Source organism: Arachis hypogaea, chromosome 2, assembly GCF_003086295.3.
Source record: "Arachis hypogaea cultivar Tifrunner chromosome 2, arahy.Tifrunner.gnm2.J5K5, whole genome shotgun sequence".
NCBI classification, from domain to species: domain Eukaryota; kingdom Viridiplantae; phylum Streptophyta; class Magnoliopsida; order Fabales; family Fabaceae; genus Arachis; species Arachis hypogaea.
The window spans coordinates 47756989-47770523 of record NC_092037.1 but is presented as its reverse complement, the minus strand read 5'-3'; the positions used below and the strand labels follow the sequence as shown (position 1 = coordinate 47770523).

The following is a 13535-nucleotide window of genomic DNA, read 5'->3' as shown; positions in this document are numbered from 1 at the left end:
TTTGAAATCTAAAATTTAAACTTTACTAACAAGAAAACACCAAACTTGAGAGTTGTCTTCACTAAGAAGCCAGCCTTATCACATACAGTGAGCCGCGTCCTATCTCTAGAGCATGTAGAGCTCATTCACGAGAGGACAGACAGAAAATTAACTGTCAGGCACAAAAATCTGAGCCCATACTCTCCTCCATAAGGAGCAAAAGAGCACTTGTTGGGAGTCATGATCATATGCATCAGTCAAGAGACAGAATCCACAAGCAGTGAAAACAGTGCACTCTGGATGGAGTGTCAAATTTGAATGCCAGAGAGGAAGCCCTCACTGTGCGTTCAATGCCCCAAGAGGGGAGCATTGCTGGCGCTGAACGCTTGCCGGGGAACAGCCCCTGGGCGTTCAAACGCCAGTGCAGAAAAGCAAGGAATCTGGATTCCCTAGCCTCTTAGGAACAGTAGGTCCCACTGAAGCTCCACCTACCCCACCTTTCTTTTCCCATTGATCATATTTGCTTGAGGATGAGCAAAACTCTTACGTTTGGTGTTGTAAAAGCCTTGCTTTGTGACTTCTACCAATCTTAAGTATAGAAGAAGAGGATGCAGCAAACCAGAAAGTGGTGGACGAGATTGTGATCATCAACAATGGCTCCAAAGACTTGGTGCTCTCAAACGTGAATCTCACTTTGTCACAACTCAACACAACTAACCAGCAAGTGTACTGGGTCGTCCAAATAATACCTTATGTGAGTAAGGGTCGATCCCACAGAGATTGTTGGTATGAAGCAAGCTATGGTCATCTTGTAAATCCCAGTAAGGTGGATTTAACTAATTTAAGTGATTATTGGTTTTTCGAATAATAACAATAAATTAAATAGAAAATAAAGATAAAGTTACTCATGTAATCCAATGGTAGGAATTTGAGATAGGTGTATGGAGGTGCTGTATTCCTTCTGAATCTCTGCTTTTCTACTGTCTTTATCCAATCTTTGTCACTCCTTTCTATGGCAAGCTGTATGTAGGGTACCACCGTTGTCAATGGCTACATCCCATCCTCTAAGTGAAAATGGTCCAAATGCACTGTCACAGCACGGCTAATCATCTGTCGGTTCTCGATCATGTTGGAATAGAATCCCTTGATTCTTTTGCGTTTGTCATCACGCCCAGCAATCGCGAGTTTGAAGCTCGTCACAGTCATTTAATCCCGGAATCCTACACGGAATACCACAGACAAGGTTAGACTTTCTGGATTCCCATGAATGCTGCCATCAATTCTAGCTTATACCACGAAGATTCTGATTAAGGAATCCAAAAGATATGCGCCCGGTCTAAGGTAGAACGGAAGTGGTTGTCAGTCACGCACTTTCGTAGGTGAGAATGATGATGCGTGTCACGGATCATCACATTCATCAAGTTAAAGTTCAACGAATATCTTAGAATAGGAATACGTCAAATTGAATAGAAAATAGTAGTAATTGCATTGAAACTTGAGGTACAGCAGAGCTCCACACCCTTAATCTATGTTGTGTAGAAACTCCATCGTTGAAAATACATAAGTGATGAAGGTCCAGGCATGGTCGAATGGCCAGCCCCCAAAACGTGATCAATAGTCTCTTAGGATGGATAATAAAATAAAACTGAGACAAAAGATATATAATACAATAGTAAAATATCCTATTTATACTAGGCTAGCTACTAGGGTTTACAGAAACAAGTAATTGATGCATAAATCCACTTCCGGGGCCCACTTGGTGTATGTTTGGGCTGAGCTTGATCTTTACACGAGCTGAGGCTTATCTTGCAGTTGAACGCCAAGTTGTAACATGTTTTTGGCGTTCAACTCTGGTTCGTGACATGTTTCTGGCGTTTGACTCCAGAATGCAGCATGGAACTGGCGTTAAGCGCCAGTTTACGTCATCAAATCTCGAATAAAGTATGGACTATTATATATTTCTGGAAATCTCTAGATGTCTACCTTCCAACGCCGTTGAGAGCGCGCCATTTGGAGTTTTGTAGCTCCAGAAAATCTATTTTGAGTGCAGGGAGGTCAGATTCCAACAGCATCAGCAGTCTTTTGTCAGCCTCCTATCAGAGTTTTGCTCAGGTCCCTCAATTTCAGCCAAAAAAATACCTGAAATCATAGAAAAATGCACAAACTCATAGTAAAGTCAAGAAATATGAATTTAGCAAAAAAACTAATGAAAAAATCCCTAAAAGTAACTAGATCATACTAAAAACTACCTAAAAACAATGCCATAAAGCGTATAAATTATCCGCTCATCACAACACCAAACTTAAAATGTTGCTTGTCCCCAAGCAACAGAATATTAATTATGATAAAAAGAAGAGAATATACTATAAATTCCAAAATATCAATGAATATTAATTCTAATTAGATGAGCGGGACTTGTAGCTTTTTGCTTCTGAACAGTTTTGGCATCTCACTTTTTCCTTTGAAGTTCAGAATGATTTGCTTCTCTAGGAACTTAGAATTTTGGATAGTGTTATTGATTCTCCTAGTTAAGTATGTTGATTCCTGAACACAGCTACTTTTATGAGTCATGGCCGTGGCCCTAAGCATTTTATTTTCCAGTATTACCACCGGATACATAAATGCCATAGACACATGACTGGGTGAACCTTTTCAGATTGTGACTCAGCTTTGCTAGAGTCCCCAGTTAGAGGTGTTCAGAGCTCTTAAGCACACTCTTTTTTGGTTTGGATCATGACTTTAACCACTCAGTCTCAAGCTTTTCACTTGGACCTTCATGACACAAGCACATGGGTAGGGACAGCTTGATTTAGCTGCTTAGACCTGGATTTTATTTCCTTGGGCCCTCCTATCCATTGATTCTCAATGCCTTTGATCCTTTTTACCCTTGCCTTTTGGTTTTAAGGGCTATTGGCTTTTTCTGCTTGCTTTTTCTTTTTCTTTATATTTTTTTCGCCAAATTTTTTTTCGCAAGCTTTTGTTTTTCACTGCTTTTTCTTGCTTCATGAATCAATTTCATGATTTTTCAGATCATCAATAACATTTCTCTTTGTTCATCATTCTTTCAAGAGCCAACAACTTTAACATTCATAAACAATAAGATAAAAAATATGCACTATTTAGGCATTCATTCAGAAAACAAAAAGTATTGTCACCACATCAATATAATTAAATTAAATTCATGGACAATTTTCGAAATTTATGTACTTCTTGTTCTTTTGAATTTAAAAACATTTTTCATTTAAGAGAGGTGAAGGATTTATGGAATTTATTCATAGCTTTAAGACATAGTTACTACATACTAATGATCATAAAGTAGAGACACAAAACATAGATAAAAATGAAAAACAGAAAAAATAAGAACAAGGAATGAATCCACCTTAGTGAGGGTGGCGCCTTTTTGAAGGACTAATGGTGCTTTTTGAGCTCCTTTATGTCTCTTCCTTGCCTCTGTTGTTTGATCCCTAGTGATTTTGGTGTTCTTATCCTTAGTTGCTTCCAATAGTTGTGTGGAGGAAAATGTATCCCATGAGGTATCTCAGGAATTTCTTGATGAGGGAATTTCTCGTGCTCTTTTGATGTGCAGTCAAATGTTCTTCTACTGAGCTATGGACCCTTGAGATGAATTTCTCCATCTCCCATGACTCAGAGATGGAAGCAATTGTCTTCCCTTTTTCTTCTTCTTTTTTTTGAGGTTTCTCTGGACTTAGGTGTCATCAATGGTTACAGAAAAGCAAAAAGCTATGCTTTGACCACACCAAACATAGAATGTTGCTCGCCCTCGAGCAAAAGAAGAAAGAATAGAAGAAGAAGAAGAAGAAGATATGGAGGAGAGGGAGAGAGGTGTGTACTCGGCTTTGTAGGTTGGGTTTGGGTGGGAAAGAGATGACGGATGTGGTTGGTGAAGAGGTAATGGGGAAGAGAGATTGAGGTGATTGGTGAAGAAGAGAGAAGGTGAGTTGAGGTAGGTGGGGATCTTGTGGGGTCCATAGATCCTGAGATGATCCAGTGGGGTCCACAGATCCTGAGGTGTCAAGGATTTACATCCCTATACCAATTAGGCATGTAAAATGCCTTTCCATGCAATTCTGGCATTTAAACGCCGAAGTGATGTATGTTCTGGGCGTTTAACGCCCATGTGCAGCATGTTTCTGGCGTTCAATGCTAGCTCTCCTCAGGGTGCATTTCCTGGCATTTGAACACCGGGATGTTGCTTGTTTCTGGCATTCAGCGCCAGATCCATGCTCTGTTCTGGCATTGAACGCCAGCCAGATGCTCCTTACTGGCGTTTAAACGCCAGTAAGTCCTTCCTCCAGGGTGTGATTTTTCTTCTGTTGTTTTTGATTCTGTTTTTAATTTTAATATTTTTTTTGTGACTCCACATGAGCATGAACCTAATAAAACATACAAGAACAATAAAATAAATTAAAATTAGATAAATAAAAATTGGGTTGCCTCCCAATAAGCGCTCCTTTAATGTCACTAGCTTGACAGTGGGCTCTCATGGAGCTTCACAGGTGATCAGGTCAATGTTGTAGCCTCCCAACACCAAACTTAGAGTTTGACTGTGGGGGCTCTGTTTGACTCTGCATTGAGAGAAGCTGTTCATGCTTCCTCTCATTACCAAATGACTTGGCATTTAGCTTCATGATGGCTCCTAGATATTGAGCAACTTGCTCTTCAGTTACATCTTCATCCTCTTCAGAGGAAGAATAGTTTTCAGAGCTCATGAATGGTAAAAGGAGGTTTAATGGAATCTCTATGGTCTCTATATGAGCCTCAGATTCCTTTAGGTCCTCAATAAGGAACTCCTTCTTGGTTGGGAGACGTCCCATGAGGTCTTTCTCATTGGGATTCACGTCCTTCCCTTCCTCCTTTCATTCGGCCATATTGACTATATCAATGGCCTTGCAGTCTCTCTTTAGGTTCTCTTTAGTATTGCTTGGGAGAGTATTAGGAGGAGTTTCAGTTACTTTCTTACTCAGCTGGCTCACTTGTGCCTCCAAATTTCTAATGGAGGACCTTGTTTCACTCATGAAACTTAAAGTGGCTTTAGACAGATCAGAGACTATGTTTGATAAGTTAGAGGTACTCTGTTCATAATTCTTTGTCTTGTTGCTGAGAAGATGATGGATAAGGCTTAATATTGCTGAGCCTATTTCTTCCACCATTATTAAAGCCTTCTTGAGGCTTTTATTGATCCTTCCATGAGAAATTTGGATGATTTCTCCATGATGAATTATAGGTGTTTCCATAAGGTTCACCCATATAATTTACCTCTGCTATTGCAAGGTTATCAGGATCATAAGCTTCTTCTTCAGAAGATGCCTCTTTAGTACTATTGGATGCATTTTGTCATCCATTCAGTCTTTGAGAAATCATGTAGACTAGCTGAGTCAACATTTTGTTCTGAGCCAATATGGCATTCAGAGCATCAATTTCAAGAACTCCCTTCTTTTGAGGCATCCCATTATTCACAGAATTCCTCTCAGAAGTGTACATGAACTGGTTATTTGAAACCATGTTAATAAGTTCCTGAGCTTCTGCAAGCGTTTTCTTTAGGTGAATGGATCCACCTGCAGAGTGGTCCAATGACATCTTGGAGAACTCAGACAGACCATAATAGAATATATCTATCATGGTCCATTCTGAAAACATGTCAGAAGGACATCTTTTGGTCATCTACTTGTATCTTTCCCAAGCTTCATAGAGGGATTCACCATCTTTTTGTTTGAAGGTTTGAACATCCATTCTAAGCTTGCTCAGCTTTTGAGGAGGAAAGAACTTAGCCAAGAAGGCCGTGACCAGCTTATCCCAGGAGTCCAGGCTATCTTTAGGTTGTGAGTCCAACCATGCTCTAGCTCTGTCTCGTACAGCAAAAGGGAAAAGCATGAGCCTGTAGACTTCAGGATCTACTCCTTTCTTCTTTACAGTTTCACAGATCTGCAAAACTCAGTTAAAACCTGATAGGGATCTTCTGATGGAAGTCCATGAAACTTGCAGTTTTGTTGCATTAGAGCAACCAGTTGAAGTTTTAGCTCAAAATTGTTTGCTCCAATGGCAGGAATTGAGATGCTTCTTCCATCAAACTTGGACATTGGTTTAGTGAAATCACTAAGCATCCTCCTTACATTATTGTTTTTGGGTTCGGCTGCCATCTCCTTCTCTTGTTCGAAAATTTCAGAAAGGTTGCCTCTGAATTGTTGTAATTTAGCTTCTCTTAGTTTTCTCTTCAGAGTCCTTTCAGGTTCAGGATCAGCTTCAACAAGAGTGTCTTTTTCTTTGTTCCTGCTCATATGAAAGAGAAGAGAAAAAGAAAAGGAAGAGAAATCATCTATGTCACAGTAAAGAGGATCTTTATTATTAGTAGAAGAAGAAAGGGGATAAGGATTAAGAAGAAGGAATAATCCAAACACAAGGGTAAGGATAGAGGAAGTGATTGGAGATAAAGAGAGGTGAAGAGAAGTGTTAGTAAATAAATAAATAAATAGAAGAAGATGAGAGAGAGAATTCGAAAATTAATTTTGAAAAGGAGTTAGTGATTTTCGAAAATTAAAGATGAGATAGAATTAAAATTAAAATTTAAAACAATCAATTAATTTAAAAAATTTTTTGAAAAAGAGATGAGATATTTTCGAAAATTAGAGAGGAAAAAGTAGTTAGGTGGTTTTGAAAAAGATAAGAAACAAACAAAATGTGAAATAGTTAGTTGAAAAAGATTTGAAAATCAAATTTGAAAAGATAAGAAGTTAGAAAAGATATTTTAAAATCAAAAATTTTTTTGAAAAAGATAAAATTTTGAAAAATATATGATATAAAAGATAAGATAAGATAGAATTAATTTTTAAAATTAAAATTAATTACTTAACTAACAAGAAACTAAAAGATATGATTCTGGAATTTAAAGATTGAACCTTTCTTAACAAGAAAGTAACAAACTTCAAATTTTTGAATCAATCACATTAATTGTTAGTGTAATTTTGAAAATTTGAAATAAAATTAAGAAAAAGATTTTGAAAATAATTTTAAAATTTTCGAAATTAATAAGATAAAAATGAAAAAGATTTGATTTTTGAAAAATTTTTTTGAAAAGATAGGATTTTTAAAATTGAAAATTTGACTTGACTTATGAGAAACAACTAATTTTAAAAATTTTTGACTAAGTCAACTCAAATTTTCGAAAATTAGGAGAGAAATAAGGAAAAGATATTTTTTTGATTTTTGAATTTTTAATGATGAGAGAGAAAAACAACAAAAATGACTCACAACATGAAAATTATGAATCAAAACTCATGATGCATGCAAGAACACTATGAATGTCAAGATGAATACCAAGAATACTTTGAAGATCATGATGAACATCAAGAACATATTTTTGAAAAATCTTTGATGCAAAGAAAACATGCAAGACACCAAACCTAGAATTCTTTAATGCATGGATACTATGAATGCAAAAATGCATATGAAAAACAACAAAATACACAAAACAAGAAAACATCAAGATCAAACAAGAAGACTTACCAAGAACAACTTGAAGATCATGAAGAACACTATGAATTCATGAATTTTCGAAAAATGCATAATAATTTTAAAAACATGCAATTGACACCAAACTTAAAAATTGACTCAAGACTCAAACAAGAAACACAAAATATTTTTGATTTTTTTTTCTAATTTTTTTGTATTTATTTTATTTTTTCGAAAACCACATAGGAAAAAGAAAATAAGAAATTCAAAATCTTTAAGAAGAATTCCAGGAATCTTTCAATATTAGCCCAAAGCTCAAATCAAAGGGTTGGACATGGCTTAATAGCCAGTCAGCTTTAGGATGGAATTACATGCATTGTGGTGATTAGTTGAAGCCCAATTCCAAAGGAGTTTGAATATGGCTTTGCAGCCAGCTAGGATTCAACATGCTTCATGAAACTCTGGAATCCATTCTTAAATGTTTTGAAGCCATAGAATGATTTATTTTTAAAAAAAATTTCGAAAATAGGAATAAAAATTTTTGAAAGATTTTTGAAAAGTTTTTGAAAAGAAAATTACCTAATCTGAGCAACAAGATGAGCCGTCAGTTGTCCATACTCGAACAATCCCCGGAAACGGCGCCAAAAACTTTGTAGGCGAGATTGTGATCATCAACAATGGCTCCAAAGACTTGGTGCTCTCAAACGTGAATCTCACTTTGTAACAACTCCACACAACTAACCAGCAAGTGTACTGGGTCGTCCAAGTAATACCTTACGTGAGTAAGGGTCGATCCCACAGAGGTTGTTGGTATGAAGCAAGCTATGGTCATCTTGTAAATCCCAGTCAGGTGGATTTAACTAATTTAAGAGATTATTGGTTTTTCGAATAATAACAATAAATTAAATAGAAAATAAAGATAAAGTTACTCATGTAATCCAATGGTAGGAATTTCAGATAGGTGTATGGAGGTGCTGTATTCCTTCTGAATCTCTGCTTTTCTACTGTCTTTATCCAATCTTTGTCACTCCTTTCTATGGCAAGCTGTATGTAGGGCATCACCGTTGTCAATGGCTACATCCCATCTTCTCAGTGAAAATGGTCCAAATGCTCTGTCACAGCACGACTAATCATCTGTCGATTCTCGATCATGTTGGAATAGAATCCCTTGATTCTTTTGCGTTTGTCATCACACCCAGAAATCGCGAGTTTGAAGCTCGTTACAGTCATTCAATCCCGGAATCCTACTTGGAATACCACAGACAAGGTTAGACTTTCCGGATTCCCATGAATGCCGCCATCAATTCTAGCTTATACCACGAAGATTCTGATTAAGGAATCCAAGAGATATGTGCCCGGTCTAAGGTAGAACGGAAGTGGTTGTCAGTCACGCGCGTTCATAGGTGGAATGATGATGAGTGTCATGGATCATCACATTCATCAAGTTGAAGTACAACAAATATCTTAGAATAGGAAAAAGTTGAATTGAATAGAAAATAGTAGTAATTGCATTGAAACTTGAGGTACAGCAGAGCTCCACACCCTTAATCTATGGTGTGTAGAAACTCCACCTTTGAAAATACATAAGTGATGAAGGTCCAGGCATGGCTGAATCGCCAGCCCCCAAAACGTGATCAATAGTCTCTTAGGATGGATAATAAAATAAAACTGAGACCAAAGATATATAATACAATAATAAAATATCCTATTTATACTAGGCTAGCTACTAGGGTTTACAAAAACAAGTAATTGATGCATAAATCCACTTCCGGGCCCACTTGGTGTATGTTTGGGATGAGCTTGATCTTTACACGAGCTGAGGCTTATCTTGGAGTTGAACGCCAAGTTGAAATGTGTTTTTGGCATTCAACTCTAGTTCGTGATGTGTTTCTAGTGTTTGACTCTAGAATGTAGCATGGAACTGGCGTTGAGCGCCAATTTACGTCGTCAAATCTCGAATAAAGTATGGACTATTATATATTGCTGGAAAGCTCTAGATGTCTACCTTTCAACGCCGTTGAGAGCGCGCCATTTAAAGTCTTGTAGCTCTAGAAAATCCATTTTGAGTGTAGGGAGGTCAGATTCCAACAGCATCAGCAATCCTTTGTCAGCCTCCTATCAGAGTTTTGCTTAGGTCCCTCAATTTCAGCCAAAAAATACCTGAAATCATAGAAAAATACAAAAACTCATAGTAAAGTCCAAAAATATGAATTTAGCATAAAAACTAATGAAAAAATCCCTAAAAGTAACTAGATCATACTAAAAACTACCTAAAAACAATGCCATAAAGCGTATAAATTATCCGCTCATCAGAAAGCATGCACATGAGCCTGTGCAACAACCTTAACAAAGACAAATGAGTGACATAAAAGAGACTAAGCATCACATTGGATCCTCAAGGAGGAGCATTAGCCACCATTATTTAGGTGGATTCGTTCTCTTTACACCCCTTTCCTGCTATTTTTTCTATTTTCTGTCTGTTTATTTATCTGTTCTCTTGTTTAAGTTGCATGATCATTTGCATTGATGTCATAAAAGTTTTAAATATTCCATATATCTCTCACTTTGCTTAAAAGAAAATTTTTTATTTGAAAGAATTTAGAGATGCATGAATTTTAAGTTTAAAATAAGATTAGTTTAATTAGTTTGATGTGGTGTCATTTTCTTTTGTTTTCTGAATATATAAATTAAACAGTGCATATTTGAAGTTGTAATTTTAGAATGTTGGCTCTTGAAAAATATTATTGATAATCTGAAAAATCTGAAAATTAATTCTTGAAGCAAGAAAAAGAAGCAAAAAGAAAAAAAAACATGTTGCAAAAGAAAAAAATATATGCATGCAAGAAAGAAAAAAATGGCGAAAAAGAAAAAGAAAAAAAAATAAAAAGCAGAAAAATCCATTACTGCCCAAAAAAGTAGGAAAAGGAAGGCAGATTGAAAAAGCCAATAACCCTTTTAAACAAAAAGAAAAGGGTAAAAAGACCTAAGACTTTGAGCATTAATGGATAGGAGGGTCCAAAGGAAAAAAATCCTAGCCTAAGTGGCTAAACCATGCTGTCCCTAACCATATGCTTGTGGCGTGAAGGTGTCAAGTGAAAAGCTTGAGACTGAGCAGTTAAAGTCGTGGTCCTAAGTAAAAGAGTATGATTAAGAACTCTGGACACCTCTATCTGGGGACTCTAGCAAAGCTGAGTTATAATCTCAAAAGGTTCACCCAGTTAAAGTGTCTGTGGCAATATTGTATCTGGTGGTAATACTGGAAAACAAGGTGCTTAGGGTCACGGCCAAGACTCAGAAAGCTGTGTTCAAGAATCAAAATAAGCTTAACTAGGAAAGTCAATAATATCATCTGGATTCAAAGTTCCTAAAGATGCCAACATCTTTGAGTTTTAATGGATAGTGAGATGCCAAAACAATTCAGAAACAAAAAGCTACTAAGACCCGCTCATCTAATTTTAACTAAGCTTCATTTGAAACTTAGAAATTTATTGTATCCTAATTTTCTTTTTATCCTACTGTGTTTTTAGTTGCTTGGGGACAAGCAACGGTTTAAGTTTGGTGTTGTGATGAGCGGATATTTTATACGTTTTTTGACTTCATTTTCATATAGTTTTTAGTTTTTGTTTAGTTTTTATTAAGTTTTTATAGGTTTTAGTGTTAAATTCACATTTTTTGATTCTACTATGAGTTTTTGTGTTTTTGGACTTCATGTATTTCCTGGCTGAAATTGAGAAGCTGTAGCAAAAGTATGATTCAGAGATAGAGAAAGCACTGCAGATGCTGTCTAGATCTGACCTGCCTGCATTCGGAAGAGATTTTCTGGAGCTAACAAAGTCCAAATGGTGAGCTCTCAACGGAAGGCCCAAAACTAGCGTTCAACACCAGCCACTTGCCCCGTTCCAGGCTTCCAACACCCAAAGAGCAGAGACCAATGAACAAACGCTCAAAGGGGCCCCCCAGCTAGCATTCCACGCCCAAGAGACCTCATAGCATGTGGATTTCATCAAATCTCAGCCCAAACACTCATCAAGTGGGTCTCAAAAGTGGATTTTAGCATTAAACAGACTATTTTACCCTTATTAGTCATCTATTTAGTATTTAAGGGATTTAATTTATGTAATTTACAATTTTTGAGATACATCATAGACCTTTTAAACTATTTTCGAGTTTTACATTGTATTTTACTTTTAGTATGAGTTTCTAGACCTCCTAGGTTGAGGGGAGGAACCCTACTGAGCCCTATGAATTAAAAAATATCACTGCTTCTTCTTTGATCGGTGTTTGATTTACTCCTAATATGTATATCCCGATCTTCATCGTGGTGAGCAGTATGATATGACAAATTAGCTCTGTTCATCACATCAAGACAAATGTGCCTAACAAACACCCGCATCTACCTGGGTTCGTGTGAATACTTGGAAGGAAAGCACGAGCCAACAACTATTTTTATACATCTCTCAGACGATTAATCCATGATTTCATTAAGGACTTCTCGAGACACCAGTTCAGCCGATCCCCAGGGAGATTAGGGTCTCCTGGTATAGGCTATAATCCAAAGAAGCAGCGTTCTCTGATCTAGAAGATTCGACTTTGTCTGTGGCATTTTGAGTAGGATCGCCAAGAGAATGACTTGCTAGAGCTTCACCCTTTGTCAGGTTGAATGACCATGGGAAATGGCGTTCATTCTGTAGCAGAGGAGATCAATGACCACGGGCAATGGCTTTGATCACTTACAGCCTGCCATAGAAGAAAATCATTCACAAGCAAAGAAAACAGTAATACCAGAGTTAATTCAGAAAGGCAAAGCAACTTCGACTCTCAACTCTATTCTTACTACTGATAACACTTGTTTTAAAAGTACAAATTATGAATAGTTTCCTCTAATCCAACTCTAGCAGCTTTTTGCTTCTGAATAATTTTGGCTTCTCACTTTCCATTGAAACTCATAATAGTTGTCATCTTTAGGAACTTAGAATCCAGATGATACTATTGATTCTCTTAGCTAAGTTCTTTTTTATTCTTGAAAACAGCTTCTTTAGAGTATTGGCAGTGACCCTAAGCGCTTTGTTTTCCAGTATCACTACCAGATACATAAACTTTACAGACACTTAACTAGCTGAACCCTTTCAGATTTTGATTCAGCTTTTGCTAGAATCCCCAGCCAGTGGTGTCTAGAGTTCTTAAGCACATTGTTTGCTTTGGATCACAACTTTAACTGCTCAGTCTCAAGCTTTTCACTTGACACCTTCACACCACAAGCATATAGTTAGGGAAGTAGTTCAATTGAACTGTTTAGGCTAAGTTTTTTTTCTTTTAGGCCCTCATAACCATTGATGCTCAAAGCCTTGAATCATTGCTCTTGCCTTTTAGTTTAACGAGCTATTGGCTTTTTGCTCTTGCCTTTTGGTTTAAAGAGCTATTGGCTATTTCTTTTGCTTTTATCATCATACATATTTATTTTTTTCTATATTTTTTTGCTACTTTTTTTCTTTTTTTTCATTGCTGCTTTTTCTTGCTTCAAGAATCAATTTTTGGATTTTTCATATCACCAATAATACTTCACTTTTATCGTCATTCTTTCAAGAGCTAACATTCTTAATTCCAACATCAAATATGCACTGTTTATTTATACATTCAAAAAACAAAAGCAATGCCACCACATCAAATAATTGAACTATTCTTAATATATAACTCGAAATTCATGCATCTTACGTTTCTTTTTCAAATACAATTTTTTTAAGCAAGGTGAGAGTTGCATGGAATAATTCATAGCCTTAAGACATGTAAAGATAATCATGCACTAGAAATAGACAATAAGATAAAATACATGGAAAACAAAAAAATAACATAAGCAAGGTGATTTAAGGGAACAGGACCACCTTAGTGATGGCGGCTGCTACTCCCACTAGTGGATCTAATGGAGCATTTAAGCTCCTCTATGTCTTGTTCTTGCCTCTGTTGCTCCTCCCTCAAGGCTATTTGATCTTCTGTTATCTCATGGAGGATGGTGGACTGCTCTTGGTGGTCAAACCTCAGCTGATCCAGGTTTGAACTCCACTCTTCCAGAGAGGTGTTCAGTTCATCCCAAA

General features: G+C 36.7%; 1 non-coding gene across 1 annotated transcript; it reads left to right on the top strand.

Moving 5' to 3' along the window:
* Nucleotides 1-5635: 5635 nt before the first annotated feature.
* LOC112765619 (small nucleolar RNA R71) lies at nucleotides 5636-5739 on the top strand. The gene has a single exon (XR_003183850.1). It is a non-coding gene; the product is annotated as a small nucleolar RNA R71 (small nucleolar RNA).
* The last annotated feature ends 7796 nt before the right edge of the window (nucleotides 5740-13535 follow it).